Source organism: Oryzias latipes, chromosome 21 (assembly GCF_053564925.1).
Source record: "Oryzias latipes strain Hd-rR chromosome 21, Olatipes_Hd-rR_3.1".
Taxonomy (NCBI): Eukaryota; Metazoa; Chordata; class Actinopteri; order Beloniformes; family Adrianichthyidae; genus Oryzias; species Oryzias latipes.
The window spans coordinates 11,427,567-11,447,240 of record NC_136257.1 but is presented as its reverse complement, the minus strand read 5'-3'; the positions used below and the strand labels follow the sequence as shown (position 1 = coordinate 11,447,240).

Below are 19,674 nucleotides of genomic sequence, written 5' to 3'. Positions count from 1 at the left end.
GACACATCCCTTGCGGACACAAAGGGGAGAGGAGATTAGTCCTCCAGCAGCATATATGGCTTTAGTTCAATCTGACAGGCAGCGGATTGAAAGGTCATGAAATAATAATCCCTCTATTCTTCTGCTCTAATCCTACGAGGGTGTGTTTCACTATAGGAACGTATGGGCTGAGGCTATGTACTGCAGGGTAGATGTTCATTTTGTCTTGTCACGGTATTTAGATAGCACTGATTTAAATGAATTAGACTAATTATGATGGAAGAGAAGAGTTTCTGTCACATCTGCCTGATGTCTGAAAACATGCTGGAGGTTTATTTCTGCATGTTGATCTTGTTTTTTCCTCCTTTCTCCGTTTTATCAGACAGACTGGCTGGAGGTTAAAGGGACGCAGCCGAATCTCCCCATCACCAGGAGTCTCCTTCCACCTCCAATGGCTGTCAGGTGTGACCAAACACACATCGCTCTTTTGTGTTGGGAGTTTGTCTGCATTTTAGGAGAAAGACAGGTAGTTTGTGGGATTTGTACGGTGGCCCCGAAGTGACAAACCACAAAAACATATACTGAAAAAACAGCATTACTTTTCAGAAAGCAAAATTCCAAAAAACGAAACATGAAAACATGAAATGAAACATTTTAGAAAAAAGAAGTAATTTCCATAAATTAAAATGAAATGTTAAAAAATGAAACACAATAAGATACCAGAAAAGGTAAGTATTATGGGATATCACTGATTGTATGATGATATCCAGCATTGCTTCCTGCCAAATAAGTTTTGATTAAAATGATGGACTAACGTCTCATACCTTTTCCAGTTTCCTTTTTTTTTCATTTCATTTTGATCTCTGTAAATTACTTTTGTTTTCTAAAATGTTTTTTTTTAATGGAAAAGGTAGGTTCAATGGAACATCGCTGATTGAATGATGATGTTTGTCCATCATTTCAACTGAAAGTTATTTGGTATGAAGCAATGATGGATCTGGTCCGTGATCATAAACTTTATTTGTATGCAAACACTGTAGACGTATGTGAAAAAACATCATCATCTAATCAGGGATGTTCTTGTTGCACCCAAGATCTGTTTTTTATTGTGTTTTGTTGTTTTAACATTTCTGGAAATAACTTTTGATTCATTTTTATTTAAGGTTTTTTTTTGGAATTGTTGTTTGGTTTTCTGGAATTTTCCTTTGATTTCTAAAATATATTGTAGCTTTTTTATGCTATTTGTTTTGCTTTTTTAATCGTCGTTCGAATCTTTAATACGGAAGATTTACTGGTGTGATTTGTCTTTTAGGGCCACCGTCGACTTTGGGAAGTGTGATGCAGCTCTGTGTGTTTGCGTGCTTTGTAGGGGTGGGGGTAAGGTGGGGTGGGGGGAGGGTGGCAAACGGCCTGATAATCAAGCATCAAAAATGCGAGACTATCTCAGACGTGTGACACACAATTACTCCATTAATAATTTTTATTCCATTATAGGCCAGAAAGGAAAGGGAGAGGCAGCAGGAGACAGATTTTCTGAAGCAGGGAAGGAGACGAGTGGAGGAGGAGGGAGGGAGCACATCAGGCTAAGAGATCTGCAGTGGCTGTATATTTCCCAATGCCTAGTTAAGGCTGCAAGGCAGGGGTCAGGAAACTTAATTATAGCGTAAGTGGATAGAAAACTGCAGAATGATAAAGAGAAACATGCAGACAGATTGGAATGGCAAGGACAGGTTTAATACTATCTTCTCCTGTCTGCTTTCCTCCCACAATACAAGCAAGACTTGCAATCACACAAGGAAACAGCCCATACACCCTGCCTGACAATAACACTAATACGTATCAAAATTACATACTCCAAAACTGCACGGCTTTTTTGCATGGCTGCTATTACTTTCCAATTTTGCGAGTTCAAGAAAATACATATCCCCCATAATGGGGATATCACAGGAACGTATTTCCATACTCAGTGTGCATGTCAGATAAGCATTCACCTGTGCTTGAACAAAAGTTATTAAACCACCTCCACAGTGATGGAAAATGCTCAATAAATCTAGGATTTTTTAATAGTTATTTTTTATTTTTGAGTTTAATTCCTCACGCCACCCCAACTTTATTTATTTTCATTTTAATATCTGAAAGACCGGAATTTTTTTTTTTTTAGGACGCCACATGTGCGTCTCACTGTTCCCCCACCGTCGTCTTGATTGCAAATTATTGAAGCCCAACACTGACTGTCCTTCTGCGCGAGCTTCCCAATCTATTTGCACTGTATGAGATTTGCATATCGGCGGCTCATGAAGCAAGGCTTTAATTTCCTCCTGCTGGAGATAAACATCACCTTGTTGGAGCAGATGGGCGGAGGCAGGATGTGGTCAATGAAGAAGAAGCAGGACAATGGTGATGGTTCACACTCTGAATGGAGAGAAGTAATAAAATTGCACAATTTCCATATTGGGATTTTTTTTTTTGGTCATGATAACTTAGGATAGAAACAGAAATATGGGGGGGGGGTGCACAAGGGTATTTGTGGAGCAAAGTTTCTATAAAATAGGAATTCTGGTTGAAATCTCTGAGTAGCAAAAGTTAGGAAATTAAAGGATTTTTTAAAGCAAAAAGAAAGTATCCCAGTTGGAAATTTGTTGTGGGGGGTACTTTTGTTCCAGAAAGTGTGAATCATGAATACATACTTTTTCAATGAGGCGTATTCAGCTTTATTACAATAAAATGCAACAGAAGAATCAACAATTTACTATTTTTTCTGTATGATAAACTCTATAGTTTCACTCTGCATTCTTTAGATTGAAGGAAAACTCTGGAAAATGTCAGATATTTACAGCAGCTGCCAATTTGGGGTAGAATTATCTGAAGCAAGCTCTGAGGGAACAACAAGAAGCATGACACAGAAATTTAGGAAATTTTCATTATTATTATTATTACCTCAATAACACCATGTTTACCTGCAAGTCATTGTCCACATTGTTGAGTGTTTCTTTGAGTTTTATGCCATATGTTTTTCTTTTATTCTGTCATTCGCTTTTGTTTAAGTCACTAAATCTTTGTGTATTACCTGCATTTTTGACGTCATTTTCTGAATATACGCAAACTTTACTGTAAATACCAAAATATCTAGGGAAGTTGTGCAACCAACTTTTTTGTGAGATGGTTTGCAAAAGACTGAAATGAAGTAATTGTTTCTAATTCATCTGAAACCCAACCAGATATGGTGGTCTGTGTGTCTGGACCAAGCCGCCACTGCTCCTGGTGGATTCAGGTTGGTGCAGTGTGTGGCAGCAGAGCTGTCATCTGTGTGTGAATGTGTGTGTGGGTGAATGGTACTGTGACGGTTAAGCGCTTTGGGTCTTGATAAAGATAGTGAAATATTGTATAATTATATGACGTCTACATTTCAAAAGTTGACACAAAATGAGGACTTTTAAATGTTGCACTTCCTCCATAAACCACTGGAGGCAGGTGGCAGTAGAGAGTAATTCTCCATTGACTGCCATGTTGAAAAGACAAGTTTTACGCCAAAAATAAACTATTGCGCGTTCTCAATTTCGAATTTTTTTTTAGTTAGTTAGTTGATCAGTAGGTACGTTGAAGCCGTTTGAAAAAGGTCATGGTTGTGTTGTGGAAAATGCGCTGGGTGTGCCACAAGCTCCGTTCTGATGCGTCCACTTGCAGACAAATAGATCCATGCATGTCTTTGTTTTCCTCATCCTAGCTGGAACATGTGGATCCAAACTGTACACCTGGATAGCTCCAATATTGTTGACCATTTTTGTTGGTCAGCTGATGTTGGGTTAGGGGTGAGAGGCGCTGTAAGTGTAAACAGAGAACTCTTAGCAATGGGTCTTGCCTACAACTCAGAGGTGAATTTCTAATGAACTCTGCAGAAACAATGTCCTAGAAAATAACACTTTTTTTAAAACATTTTAGCCAAAAACTATAATTAAAAAAATATTTAAAAGACCGCTGGGAACTCTTTAATAGATCAAAAGATGACCAGACTTGGTCTTTAAGGATCAGGAGCAGGATTAGTCTACCAGTTTAAGTCAACAAGTAATATTATTTAAGAAAAGTTTCAGGTGTAATGTGCGATGGATGATTTTCAGTTTAAATGAATCAAAGGGTATAGAAATCTGTGGTGAGAGCAGCCATGTTGTTCAATTTAGACAGTGGCACTGAGGATAAGACAGGAAGCAGAGCTGGAGGTAGCAGAGATGGAGATGCTGAGGTTCTCTTTGGGAGGGACCAGGATGGATAAGATCAGGAATGAGTGCATCAGAGGAACAGCACGTGTTAAAGGTTTTGGAGATAAAGTCAGAGAGGCCAGACTGAAATGGTTTGGACAAGTCCAGAGGAGAGACGGTGATTCTATTGGTAGAGGGATGCAGGGTCTGGAGGTCTAGAGGACGACCAAAGAAAAGGTTTATGGATGCAGTGAACTAAGATATAAAGGTAGCTGATGTAGAGGATGCAGAAGACAGGGTCAGATGGAGTAAGCTGATTTGCCGTGGCGAATCCTGAAGGGAAAAGCCGAAAGGAAAAAAATAACCTACTTCCATCTATCTGGTAACAACCAAAACTTCCTCACAAAAACTACAAGACAAACGAACCAACCTTTTTTAACAAACATAATTGGATTTACCCCTTGTGCTATCCTTTGACCCCACCCTTACATTGACGTGTTATCCCTACCATGACAAAGGTGAATAAAGGTGAAGAGGATTTCATGGACACCAGTGAAGATCACAAATCATTGAAGAAAAAAGGTTCAGCGCACTGTCCAGTGGGTCTAGATGACCCAACTCCCAACATTAAAGTGCCTAGGATAGCACAAGGGTTTCAACAAAATTGCAGCCCAATATAATGAAAACCCCAATCTTCTGTGCTTCATGGGGGGTGATATCATCGCCGTCTGTAATGTCTAAGTAAATACTGAATTCTTTAACTACTCCTGGGTGAAAAGATAAGAGGTGTAAAGATGTGTGAATCAGGAATGTCAGCTAAGCATCTCTCAAAAATGAATAAAACTCAATGAAGAAAGTTTCTCAGCTTCAGACGAAATGTCATATATTTTCTAGCTGGAGTTCAGGTCATTATTCTGTGTAAAAATGTAGACTGGAGTGAACTTTTCTAAGTTCGGACTTTAACTTCTTTGTGGGCAGAAGCTGCTTCTGGTGTTCAGAGGGGAAAGTGAAAAAAAGTTTCCCATGTAATGAGTCATCTTAAGATCCCTCTGGTTGTAGAAACTTTAAAAGGGGAAGCACTTCACCATTAAAAGTGTGAGTAGAGAGTATTATATGTGTATTTATTCATTTATTAATTCATACCTACGCAAAACCTTCAAATGCTGCGAATCTTGTCAAACACTGCGGCAGAACTCAGTTGAAAGGCAGCAAACAAACCTGATGGATCACGCAACATAAACGTCAGAAGAAGAAAAAAAAAAAGGAAAACTCCCAAAAACAACTTCATCTGATTTTCAAAGACGCCACGCAGTCGGAGAAGATGAGAGGGGACAAGAAAAGGCTCAAAAAAATCTGCATCCGAGCGCTAATTTAATCAGACTTGCTGTGATACCTCCTCTTCTCCTCCCTCCCTCCCTAGGCAGCTTGTGGCTTCACAGCCAGCTTGAGGAGAAGATGAAGGGAGCTTTCAGGCTGTTAGAAGATGGGGGTTATTCTGAACGGAGAGATTAAGGAAGTGAGAGAGCAGCTGAAAGGAGCGCGAGGGATTATGTCATCTGCAATTGATGTGCTCTCTTAATGTACCTTTAAACATGTGCCACTGGGGCCCACTTTTATAACGTCTATTCATAGGAGGAGGAGGAGGAGGAGGAAAGGTGGTTGAGTATTAACTCAGAAATACTTTGCAACAGATGTGTGGTTCATGTATTGAGTGCAGTTATCAGGGTTTATGTCACTTTGATATTTATAGGGTGTGTGGAGAGGAAAGGAAGTCCATCTCAGACTCTGGAGGGCCTCCTATGATCTCTATATCAAATAAAGGAGATCCTTTATTGGGTGATCATAAAGACAAGTATGTCTTTCTTCCACATCTTCAGCACAAATGAAAACTGTTCCTGTAATCTGGTCCAACTTGGACTAAAAGCAAAAGGATTTAATAAATTGCCCGGTTCTCCTCATCTCCCGAAGAATTGTCTCTCAAACTGCTGCTTGCCTCAAAATGACAACAGAGAGTGAAAGTGAGGATCTGCTGATCTTATCCACCAGGATTTTCTGGCGTTACTCGGATGAGCGGTGTGTGTGCGCACACACTTGTCTCTCAGCGTCTGCGGCGGCACCCACTCGATTCAATCCACAGCTATCACTAACAGGATTAGCTGAGTGGACAGCAGAAGTCTATCATTGCTTATTGATTTCTTCTGATTCCCATCAGTCTGTCAGGGCAGAACGTTCTCTGAATGGCCCCGATGGGAGTGGCTGCTCTGGTCCGGGGTGTCACAGCTAATGTTTCGGAGGAGCTTCAAAGGCGCCCGTCTTTCCCTGTCATGAAGAGTCGAAAACGTCAAATATATCTGGGCCAACAGACACCCCCATCTCTTCGCCTTTGAGGGAAAACTCCAGCTGGAGTGGACCACTCAAGGATCAGTCTAATAAATGGATCACTAAGAGAAGTATTGACTAACAGCAAGAGAATCCCCCAGACTCTGTAGAGATCAGGGTAATCCTTTCTTTTTTGTTGTTTTTTTTCCCCCCAAGTGAAACAGTTGAAAGGGGGGATGCTATACCATGAAATGTTCCAAACATGGAGTTTGATCTCATTGTTTTTTTTTTTTGTAGATTTGAATACAAAAATTTTGATCCTTTGTGTCTAAAAATCTAATCTAAATTAATCTCAGTTTTTATCAATTGAATTTTAAGAAATGTTCAAACAAGTTTGGAATTAAATTCTTTCAAGCAATAGAAACAACAAACTAAAAAGACAAACAAAGAAATAGATATCTATACATAGATATAGCAAACTTAAAATGACGAGTCATGATTTGATTAGAAAATGAAAAAAATGAAAGAAAAAGAAAATACATTTACTTAAATATATCCATATACACATATAAATTATCCCATTATAATTAATCCTAATCATAAACAGATATTTTTGTACTAACACAAATGATGCATGACACACTGAATCAATTACATGTGAAGTTTGTCAAAAAACAATTAATTAATTGAAAAGGAGTAGATGGAAGTTATATATATTCCCACCCCCAAAATGCTTGGTTTAAAGGGCCTGTAATAGGTATTTTTGAACATTCTTCCAAAAGCGCATTGGTGAGGTCCTACACTGATGCTGGTAGAGAAGGCCTGGCTCTCAGTCTCTGCTCTAATTTATCCCAAAGGTGTTCAATGGGGTTCAGGTCAGGACTCTGTGCAGGCCAGTCAAGTGTGTTGCTCTATGCACTGTTGGCCTTTTTCCTCACATTTAAAAAAAGATCATAATCAAGGATCAAACATGAGTCTTTTTTATTCTAAACTGTTTAATGCAGGCATTAACAGCTTATGCCCCAAGCGGTTGGGAACTTTGTCTCGAAGAAAGTGCTAATACTGGCATTAGAGTACCAATCCTGCGGGACTATATCCAGTTCAAAAATGTCATCCATCTTCTTCAACTTACAAAGGACCGGGTCACAGGGGCAGCAGTCTAAACAAAGATGCCCGGACTTCCCTCGCCTCGGCCACTTCCTCCAGCTCCTCTAGTAGTAAAACTGTGTATTATAATGTATGTGTTTCAAGAGACAGAGGCAGCAGTAAAATCCAGTTCCCCAAATATATGTTTTGTTGGTTTTGAGACTAAGGTCAAATCGTGTCTCTTCCATCCATCCGTCCATCCATCCATCCCTCCATCCATCCATCCATCCCTCCCTCCATCCATCCATCCATCCATCCATCCATCCATCCATCCATCCATCCATCCATCCATCCATCCATCCATCCATCCATTCATCCATCCATCCATTTGCTGTATACCTTTTGAGGTCATGGGGGTCAGATTCTTTGCAAAAATCCTCTCTTTATACAAGAAAAAAGCAGAATGAAGTGTTCAGACATACCAACCCAATAACTGGATGATGTTTGCTCAGCCATTTTAATAACTATACCTGGACAGTGGAATAAAGGTTTATGTGTCACTTCATGTAAATATTATATCCAAAAAAAAGATACGCTGGGTAGTTAGGGTGGGGGGAGAAATCTATGTGTAGGCGTATCAATAATAAAATGTAAATAATTATTTAAAAAACTATAGAATTACTTTATTTTTTTCCAATCTACTTAAAAGTGTAATGTCTTTGATTCAGCCTTCAATCAAGAGCTCCTTGAAAACAGTAACAATAGAAATGTGTGTAAGTTTTGCCTCAGTCGTGTTTAGAAATCAGCTTCAGCAGAGAAAAAGAACAATGAAGCCTAATTGTTCAGTGACCTTAAAGCTATTAATTTTTTATGTCTGAAAGGTTTGTTTTGAAAAAAGTCCTTCAGGACCAAAGTGTAATAAAATGTCAGGAGAGCTATTCAGTCTCTAGTGTGACATCCGCTGGAATCTCAAACTCTACTAGAAAATATGAGAAAGTTACTGCTGCAGTTCTGGTTAAAGAATCCAAAAATGTCAACAGCATTAAAAAATATGTGTTGCATTAATGATCTAAAAGTCACTGTACTTCACTGTGTCACTGTGTTTTTGAGCATCTTTCAGTTCAGTTTGGAGCAGCTCTGATCTAGCACATGAACCTTTAGCTCATAACGCCTCATACTTTGTTCTTCCTCCTCAAATCTTATTTAAACACTTTTACAAACATTAGGAGTCAGTATTGATGCCTGTGCAGCAACATCAGAGTAAAAGGTTTAAACACTATAGCCACGCATGTTGATGACATGACTCCAAAACCAACACGGAGGAGAATGTGATCATTTCCTCCTCATTTTCCTCATTCACATCAAGATAATAATGAAAAGATCCTCTAATTTTACTCTTGTTTTTATGTTTTTTCCTCCTCGGACTAATGGGGGACGGCAAGTCATCAAATTGGGTCACAGAGAGATGGAAGTAGCTCTGAAAGCGGCCGTCATTCATACGTATCTCCTGCAGTAAATGGTGAACCTCATTGTACTTTGTCTGAATTATCTCATGAACCATGGAGACCAATGCTTTTGTAAAGCTCTACAAAACAAATAAACCTAATCTCTCAACATGTCTTGCATGTTCTCTCTGTTCATGCGTGGGTTTTCTCCAAAAAGTGTCCAAAAACATAGTTCATAGGTCAATTGGTTACCTTAAATTATGTGGCTGGGATAGGCTCCAGCAGCCCCTTGACCACAACAAAATGGATTTAGAGGAGGAATTAACATTAAAATGCTTCCATTTAAAGCCAGATTCCAGCTCAGATGAGGAAAACAAAGATGTACATGGATCTGGATGCATCAGAATAGAGTGGAGTATGGAACTTGCGCTCTGTCCATCATAATTTCTACATCATAAATAAGGTATTTTTCAGATGACACTTTTTCATCTGCTCCTGATTCATAATCTGAAAAAGAAATATTGAGAAATGCAAGTTTAAGCTTAATTTTCTTTACACGCGTGCTCCATCACAAAGAGAAATGCCACAAGTACATGTTAAAAACACCAAAAACACAATTATCATTCGTCTTTAAAGCTATTTCCAAATGAAGTGAGTTTGCCTGCAGCACCTTTGCTTCATTTCCTTAAGAATAGGGGAGGTGAAAGGAAAAAAAACCCACTGAGGAGTACAGAGGGATCAGGCTTTTGTGCATCTTCTCACAGAAAGATAGAGAGATAGCAGCAAGATAATAATGGAGGGGAAGCTGACAGCAGTTCACCCTCAGTGATTCAGATGTCAAAGGCTAAAAGAGAAACCCAGAAATTAATAATAGTGAAAAGGCGAGGGAGACGTGCTTGAGGAGGCTTAAAATTGTGCCTCTGTGACAGGACCCGAAGACTTAGTCCAATTAAAAGTGGTGATTGCTTTGCTAATTTCTCCTATTAATTTCTCAGAGTGTAGGAAAAAGCGAGGAGCATCACAGTGAAAAAAAAAATGTTAACCCTTTAGAACCTTAATAGCTTAACTTACCTATATGCATAGTTTTCCTAATAGTCCGTCTGAGCGCTCTATATTTCATTTAGAGTTCCATTTGATGTTTTTTAAGGAGAGATTATTAACATCCTCCCTACACAAAGAAGAAGTTTATTTACAGTTTATTTACATGGATTTACAGAGCGGATATTAAGCAAACAAATTCTCCATCAATGAATTCATTTCATTCTTTTTACACTGAATTCATGTTGCATGTGAAAAGGATCAGTGGATGTTTGTCCCTTGCCTTTGATTTAGAAAAAAAAAACTGTACCTGTCTCTGAGTAAAAGCTTAACAAGTCTGAGGCCAAACTGCACAACCTTGAAATTCCTTAATGAGAATTACTCAGAGTTCTAAGGACAGTAAAAAGCTAAAATTAAATGAGTCAAAATTTGGAAAAATTTATTTTTAAAAAGCATTACAAAAAGTCAACAAATAACTTGATATAAATCACAATAAAGGTCTTGGTTTTGATTGAGTTTGATATCTAGGAGTTTAAAAACACCAAAAATAATGAAAACAGTTGGGGGAAAAGAAATTCCAAAAAAAATGCAATCATGGCCATTAAAATGGACAGACCATAAAATAAACCAGAATGAAATGTGCAGTGGTGCAAGTGGGGTTGTCTGACCTGCAGGTGCTACCTACCCTAACCATCATGCTTGCCTTTTCACCCACTCTCACTGGCTGAGCGGCTGCTTCAGGCCCTTCACTGTCCCCCTCTCCTCTGCCACCCTAGTGAGAGCTACATGCCACAAAATTTATGAAACACCAATTTTTCCCAAATGGCCGCTTTTCTGTTGATTTATCCAAGCACTTTATGATTTGGTCACCTGGAGAAGACCAACTATGTCTATGTCAAAGAGAGAGAGTCAGTAGCTACCTTCATTTTCTGTCTCTTAAACCCCTCAGATCAAGTTAGAAATCTAGGGGTAATCATGGACTCTGACCTAAACTTTAACAGCCATATCAAGTCAGTAACATCAGTGGCATTTTACCATCTGAAAAACATTGCCAAAATCAAAAACATAGTGTCAAAGCCAGACCTGGAGATACTTATTCATGCATTTGTCTCCAGTAGGTTAGACTACTGTAACGGCCTGCTCACCGGCCTCTCCAAACGAGCTGTAAAACAGCTTCAGTACATCCAGAATGCTGCTGCTCGAGTCCTGACCAGAACCAGGAAGTATGATCACATCAGTCCTGTGCTCAGGTCTCTGCACTGGCTCCCTGTACCTCAAAGAATAGACTTCAAAGCAGCTCTGCTTGTGTACAAGTCTCTCCATGGCCGAGCACCAAAGTACATCTCTGACATGTTAGTGCCATATGAACCATCTCGTACTTTGAGGACCTCAGGGGCCGGCCTCCTGCTGATTCCCAGAGTCAAAACTAAACAAGGGGAATCAGCGTTTCAATATTCTGCAGCTAAAATCTGGAACAGCCTCCCTGAAGGCGTAAGACAGGCCTCTTCTGTGTTCATGTTCAAATCTAGACTTAAAACATTTCTGTTTAGCCGTGTATATGACTGAAAGGTCCTATCTGGTCCTATCTACACTTTTCTTTCCTTTCCTTCCTTTATTTTTAAATCAATTTTCAAATTTTTTCTTTTCTTTTAAAGTAAATTTTACGTTGATTATTTCTATGATGTATTGTGATTTTAATGCATTTTTCTGTTTTGTGAAGCACCTTGAATTACTTTGTGTACGAATTGTGCTATACAAATAAACTTGCCTTGCCTTGCCTTGCCTTGCCTTGCCTATGTCATTTTTAGAAGAGTCGGCAAAAGTAAATGTTAGGATTTCCTTGGCAACTGAGGTTTTTTGTCGACCACGCCCATATTCCTTATATAGTCACGTTGTCTGTTATTTTGTTTTGTTCAGCTTGAGCCAACGACTCATGTATTACTTTTTCATAAATTAAAATTAAAATTAATGCGAGAAACAGTGTAATGAACGCCTTTTTTGCTAGCTCGCCACCTTTAACAACGGTCAAAATCCACAACTTAAAGTAGCGCAGGTGTGGCTCGCAGTTCCCCTGACGCTTGTACAGCCTAAAGGGATGTCATAAAAAATGGAACCCACTTATGTTGTGCGTTTAAGTGTATTGTGAAGTTTATGAAAGGCCTATTGCAAGTTGCACACCCTTATGACATACTGGTGATGCTCTGTCGTACAGTGCCACATGCATTCAAGTCGTTAAAGTACGGTGTGCAGGTAATACGTAAGCACCTGTAGGATGAACAGACATCCTACGGGTCTAGTTTCCTCATTTCTGACAGTCAGGCTGCACATTGTGAACCCAAAAGAAGCCCGTCAGGAGCGCACACTCATCTAATGAGCAGCACTAATTATGGGGTAAGATAGCTGTCAATAAGAAAGGTATGCATAAATACAAAATTGTGCTAAAATTAATACTTTGTGCACAACTTAACATAAAAAATATAAATAGATCATTCAGTATTACATTTGACATATCTGTTTTGAATATGATTTATCTTTGTTTTGATCTCCACCCTTAATGACATGATAAAACAAGCTAGGTCAACATTTTTTCACAAACTTGTTTCAATGAACAAAAGAAACTCCAAAACTCTTTTTAACACCATAAATACTCTTACATCACCTTCTTCCTCTCAACTCCCCAATCTTTCCCAATCTGATTGTAGCACTTTTCTTCAGACCTTCTTGGCTAGGATTTCAGATGTTGGACATAACAGTCAGTGCTCGGCCACACACCATCCCCTCAATTCTCACAAACTTGGTCTAATTTTTCTCCAGTCACAGTGGAGGAGATCCATTATCTGCTCAATAAGCCCTCATCTTGCCTTCTTGATATAATTCCAACTCCTATTTATCTCAAAGTGTTTGAGTGTATTGGTGCTGCTGTGATTGACCTTATAAATCTCTCCTTAATGTCTGTTCTTTCCTTTCTGAAGCACGCCATAATAAATCCTGTGCTTAAAAAACCTAACTTGGACCACTCTGATCCAAATAATTTCAAAACGTCTTTTTATTGCTAAGATCTTGGACAAGGTTGTAACGGAGCAACTAAGGTCAATCTTAGAACACAACAATGTTTGTGACATTTTCCAATCCGGCTTTAAAAAGAACCATTTAACTGAAACGGCTTCTTTAAAAGTTTCCAACGATGTGCTCATGGCGGCAGATTCTCGTCAATACACTGTTCTCATTCTTTTAGACCTGAAATCTGCATTTGATACTGTAAACCAGGAAATTATGATCAAACGTCTTCATAACGACTACGGTTTATCTGGTTCCGTCGTATTTCAGTGGTAGATCTTACAAGGTCTGTGTTAACTCTCTATCATCAGAAGCAAAAATCCTGTCTAGTGGTGTTCCCCAATGTTCTGTATTGGGACCCATTCTATTCACTTTCTACATGATTCCCCTTGGGAGACTCATTAGAAAATTTTAGAATAATCGTTATCATCTTGACGCTGATGACATTCAACTTTATTGCTCCTTTGGAAAAAATAATTACACAAATCTTTCGTATCTACAAGACTGCTTGGCCAGCATTAGAGTTTGTTTATATGACAACCATTTACTCCTGAACCCTAATAAGACAGAGACAATAATTTCTGCTTCTGATGACAAAATTCCCTCCATCAAAAGACACAGTGGTTCACTGAGCTCTTCTGTCCAGCCCAGTCTCAGGAATCTTGGTGTCTGGTTTGACAAAGCCACGTCTCTTGACTCTCACTCGAAGCTCTTGGTCAAAAACTGTTTTTATCACCTGTGGAATGTGGCTAAACTGAAGGCAATGTTGACCAAATCTGACCTTGAGCTCATTACCCATGCTTTAAGCTCTTCGTGTTTGGACTATTGCAATTCTCTTTTTACTTGTTTTAACAAAAAGTCTCTTAAACGTCTCCAATTGGTCCAGAAGTCTGCTGCAAGCCTTTTAACTGGAGCTAATAAGCGCACTCATGCCACCCCTCTGCTTTTATCGCTACATTGGCTTCCTGTTAAATTAAGAATGGATTTTAAAATTTTGATTTTAGCTTTTAGAGCCTTGCATGGACAAACCCTGAATTATATTTCTGACCTTGTAACTCCCTACACTCCTGCACATTCTTGAGGTCCACTGATATAAATCTTTTATGTGTTCCAAAAACTGGTTTTAAAGCTAGGGGAGACTTCGCCTTTCAGGCAGTCGCTCCCCGACTTTGGAACAACCTCCCCCTGTCTCTTTGCCAGAATGTTTCAGTCGAGTGTTTTAAAGCTCAAGTTAAGAGGTTTTTATTTAGGAGAGCTTTTAGCTGACTTATACTTGTGTTCACTTCTGCGTGTTTGTTTGTTTACTAATATGCCTGTGTGTGTTTATTTGGGTCTCACTACTGATTTTATATTGTTTTAACATTGTGAAGCACTTTGTGAGTTGCTCTCTGAAAAAAGTGCTATATAAATAAAGATTTACTTACTTACTCACTTTTATATTTTATTCAACAGAGCAATTATATCACGATAAATACCCTGAAAACTGCTGTGAAAAGGCTCGTTTTGAGGTATTTTCCTTTAGATTAGTGGCATTGTGGCGGAATAAAAACAGAAACTGAACTATTTTTTAAACTTTGCAGATTTCATTTATGAAAAAAAATTAAAAGGAATGGACCTAGGGCAACTCCTTGTAGAACTCCGGTATTTACCTTATGATGGTTTAAATTTTTTTCATTTACTTGTACATACTGTTGTCAGTTAAATAAATTTTAGGCCACTGGAAAGACAGACCCATCATCCCTTATATAGATCATTTATATAACAGCAGATTGTAATTAACTGTGTCAAAAGCTTTTTTTTAAATCTATGAACACTCCGAATTGTATATTGTCTATTCCAGCTGTAATCTTTTCAGTTAACTCAATTAGAGCCAGCGCTGTAGATCTTTGTGACCTGAATCCCTACTTTTTTCACTAACTAGTCCATTTTTTTCTAAAAAAAACACTTTATTTTAAAAGCATGCCCATTTTCAAGGATTTTGTAGAATTGAGAAAGTATTTATATAGGTCTATAATTATTAAATAGATGTTTATCACCATTAAAATATTGGAATCATTTTTGCTACTTTAATTTTCTCTGGAAAAACACCTGATTGTATTAAGCAATTGTCAATGTAAATCATTGGTTTGATAATAAAGTCAAATGTTTTTTTACAATTTTCTTATCAATTCCATCCTGCATTACGCACCACAGCCTGAACTATTTAGACTATATTATGTTTTTCTAAGACAAAAACAAGCGGGAAAAGAGGAACTTTCCCTCGGAAATGATGATTTGTTTAACGTAATTTAACATGGTCCGGGTGATTACTCGATTTTGATTGGCTGTTGGGTCTGGATTAAGTAAGGGTTAATGGCCGACGAAGTATGCATTATCACTTTTTAATGCACGCCGTGGAAGCCTAAACCGTCCGACGCGAAGCAATGGTCTTTGCAGAAGCAACTGTCTGACACTATCGGGCCTCTGTGTCTGACCGCGTCAGGAATGATCCATTGCATTATAAATAATAGTTATGGATTCAAAATGAAATTAATGTGGTTTAAGAAAATATAACATGCTAATTTGTCTGTAATTAGTTAATCGTGATTAATTCAATAATTTGAAGCCCCAAAAAATAATTGAATGTATCAGTGAAAATTTCAGTTGCCTGGACTTTCAGAGGTGCAGAGCCATTTAATCTGCCTGAAAACATCCTAATCTCCATCATCTGCGTTACGTAAGGTCAGATGTGCCATTCCTGCATTAAATAAAGCACCACGGTCTTGCATGCAACACAATTCCATGCTAAAACGACAGGATTTCCCTCCCAAAATGGTGCTGTCTGGCATGATTATAGTTCCCATATGTGTCAAGAAATATTCTAGGCACAGATGAATTTTTTCCTCCTGCTTCAGCTGACAAGGTAATTTGTTGCTGTCCAGCCTAAAGTGTATGGAGTAGGCAGTCAATTGAATTCCCATCCGTCATGGTTAGTTACACGCTTGTCAGCTGCTCTCCGGCTGCCCAGCGGTGTAGCCATCACCCCTGACCTGGAAGCATTATATCTAAATCACATTACATGGCCCTGTGTTCTTTGTATAGCCTTTGAAGTCACTGGAGTGAGACATCTGTCCGGCCCTGTTTGAGTTAACTTCCCACTCATCCTCCACATCTTAATTAGCTGATCTGATTTTCTGGTTTGGGTGTCTGCCGTGTGTTTGGGTGTGTCTTTGTTTCCTGTTGTGTGGAGGTGCACAAGGCTTCATTTGCGGGGCCAAGGTGATCGACGGGCTGATGGGAAGATAATACGCTGAGAACGCCAACCAAAGAAACCTTGAATTCATTCATTGTGACGATAATGAATTTGAGAGAAAATTCTTGTGTTTGTTCATTAGCAATTAAGATTGGATGACACAACCTTCCCCTGGCACTGTCTGCCACGGATGTCCCTCACTGAAGGATTCTGCCGCACCTGAGTCCTTCTTCATTAATAAGATTAAAATTAGTGTAGCATCAAAGGACAAGCTTCTCCATTTGAAAAGAAAGAGACATAAAAGTAAACTTTTCTCCTTCTTTTCAAATCAAGGCTGATCTGCTTCCACTTAAAGCGGAGCTGCGTGTTCCTGCACGCAACCTCCTAGGCGCTGAATGCGTGCAGCAGTGCACTGAACGCACGCCCAGTGTCTTTCTGAAATTTGACTATATCCTTGTTGGTACTGCTAAGAGATTAGAGGTGTAGAAATGTAGCATCCCTTTTTGCATCCTTTGTCAGACTTTCCATTAAACAGCGGAAGGAGGAAGTGGAAAAAAGTCGATTAAAAATTTTTGTGATAAAAAGGAAAAGACAGATGGGGTAGAGGTTTGAAAAAAGAAATCACCCTGAACCCGTAACTACAGACGTAATTCAGTACAATGGCTTCATTTAAAATCTAATTAGCCTCACAGCACTTGAACCCCAACCTTGTCTCCACTTTGTGTGTTATCCTTCTTCACACTGACATGAATCTGAACATTGAAATCCATGTTTTTTTTTCAAAATATATTTATATGTTTATTTGTGGCTGCAGCGTTAAGCTGCTCTTTTTTTGCTGATTGTTTACTTTTACAAGTAGTTAAAGTACGTTATTTTATCTGCTTCATTTCATGGAAGTTTTAAGTATTTTACATGACTATTTGGGCAAAAATAGATCAAGTAGCATCTCTGGAGCAAAACCTGTGGAAATAATTTATAAGTTTGTTTCCTCCTGTCCCTTTGCAGGCAATTAACTTAACTGATTTTGATAAATTTAATGGATTCAGTGTCATTGTAAGCAGGACTATGTCTATTTATTAATTATATAATATATTACTATGTTTATTTACTAACACGTTCACAGCGTTTTCCTATTTACTATATATTTTCTTTTTTTCTTTTCCAATCAAATAATGATGAATCATTTTACGTTTGACATATTTTTGTATAGATATTAGGGGTGTGTCTCCGTACGCGTCCCATGATACCATGCATGTCGCAATATTGTACAATATTGTATGAGCCGAACAGCAAACTGCGTTTTTATATAATATTGGCAGCAACAGGACACAGAGTTTTGGTTCGGTACCCATCCCAAGTAAAAACTAGGTATTGCATGTCTCAAAACCTGCTGGTTCTCACTGAGATCTTGTAGTTGTTTTATGGGGTGTAGAGCTGCTCAAAGAGGCTCGGTGTGTTGTGTACTGCCAGCTAACGGTCAGAGGTTTAAGTGGAAGTCAGATGCTGAAGGACGCCCATAAATACTTAAATAAATATCATTCTAACAGCATTTTATATCAATACAAATATGACCACATTAAATATATTAATATATCACTGAATTGATTTTTTTTCCTACACCCCTACTAGATATCTCTTTGTTTGTCTTCTTTTCATCAATCAATCATTTCCAAGACCAAAAAACAAAGACTTCTTTCATTTGTTTGAAGGGAAAGAACGATGAAGACGTCTTGGGGGGAAAAATTCCACAACCTGCAGATCCCAAATTTCTTTATTCTGTCCTAATGATTAATCCCCAAAAGGAGGAAATTCCTCGTTTTCCTGAGGTTGTAAACAGGGACTTTATGAAAAAGGAAAACGTTTTATCTTGCCAAAGAAGCGGCGCTGAAGCAAGAAATTCAAAAACGTTTAGCTCGTTTTAGCAATTCTGTATAGGTGGACGATCCAAATCTTTCATTATATTTCAGAAAATCTACATGTATTCAATAAATTACAATAATGTTTTAGTACAAATAAACAGAATCTAATATTTTCCTTCTGACAGTTTAAAAAGAAAAGAAAGTTGTATTTGAATGAGGCCAAACTTTACATTCAGAAAAACATGCCTCTTTTCATAAGTGCATGCCCTCTTGTCATATTCACATAGAATCCATCTTTTGTTGTGTTTCCATATAGCTCTATCAATAGTATAATACATAACGGTTCTCAGCTCAAGGCTGCATGTCATTCAGGCTACTCTCCCAGAACTTTCATGCAAGTCTCTGCTGCCTTCCATCAGAGCTTAACTCATAAGAGTTAGTGTCTACTGTTGCCTCCTGCCTGCCAAGGTGAAAGACAATCTTCTTCTTGCTTTCTTCTGCTTCTCCCCTCTCTCCTTTTCACCCTTTCGTAATCTGCTCCTCCTCATTGTTTGCTGTTTTGCACCCGAAAGTTGCCAGTTTATCTGCATGATTTAAGTATAATTACAGCTGTTCACTTGCTGTTGTTTCAGTTGTGAACAAGTAGGTCAAAAACGGAGCAAGTCAAAGTAAAAACCTAAACGTTTATGCTCCTTTGAGTGAATTCTCTCTTGAATGTTGACTGTGACGCACTTTGTCGTCACCCCTCGAGTTTTACGGATGACTGACTTTGGATAAATAAATCTCCTGCAAAAGCTGAAAGCAAAGCACTTGTTAAAAATCAGAAGAGATCACTGATGATGGTTTTCATTAATTGTGACCTAGGGGTTTCGCTTGAAAAGCTTTTGTAAAACAAAATCTCTTTTAAACTATTTTATTGCTAAATTTCAAATATATTGACAGATATGAATTGAAGCTTTTTAAGGAGGTTAAAAGTTCAGCCTTTAGGCAATTGTCAGTTCCTGACTTTGCCTCCAGTGATAATAGACAGGAAAAAAAGTTTTGTGAAGCAACGTTCAATTCTCATCTCTCCTGATATAGTAAACAAATTAGATTTATTCATAGCAAACACGCAACCTTCTCTGGTTTGATCTTCTCAAATGAGGGAATTTTGCAAACACGATTAACTGTAGAGTGTGGAATCCCAGTACTTTAAAATGATTGGCACAATTCTTGCAGATTGTCTGCAAAAAAAATGTTATTTCAATTGTTTTAGTATTTTTATTTAAATAATTTTATTATTTCAATTTAATTTATTTTATTTAAATTTATTTTAAATTTATGAAAGTAAAAAAAAAGAAATTAGAAAAAGGAAACCGTTTTTGACATAGTAGATTGCAACACCTGTTGCACATCATGGAATCATGTTCCCCTGATTCCTTCTGCTTTCTTTTTTTTTTTATATATATATTTTTGTTAAATATTTT

The 19,674-nt window shown here is 38.2% G+C and overlaps 1 long non-coding RNA gene across 2 annotated transcripts in view; it reads left to right on the top strand.

The window, feature by feature from the left end:
* The window catches only part of LOC111946746 (uncharacterized), a 97,987-nt gene that overhangs the window by 41,908 nt on the left and 36,405 nt on the right, over nucleotides 1–19,674 (top strand). For both annotated transcript variants that reach the window (XR_013652921.1, XR_002872491.2), the window contains exon 2: nucleotides 362–441. This is a non-coding gene — a long non-coding RNA (uncharacterized LOC111946746). The remainder of the gene's footprint in view (nucleotides 1–361; nucleotides 442–19,674) is intronic.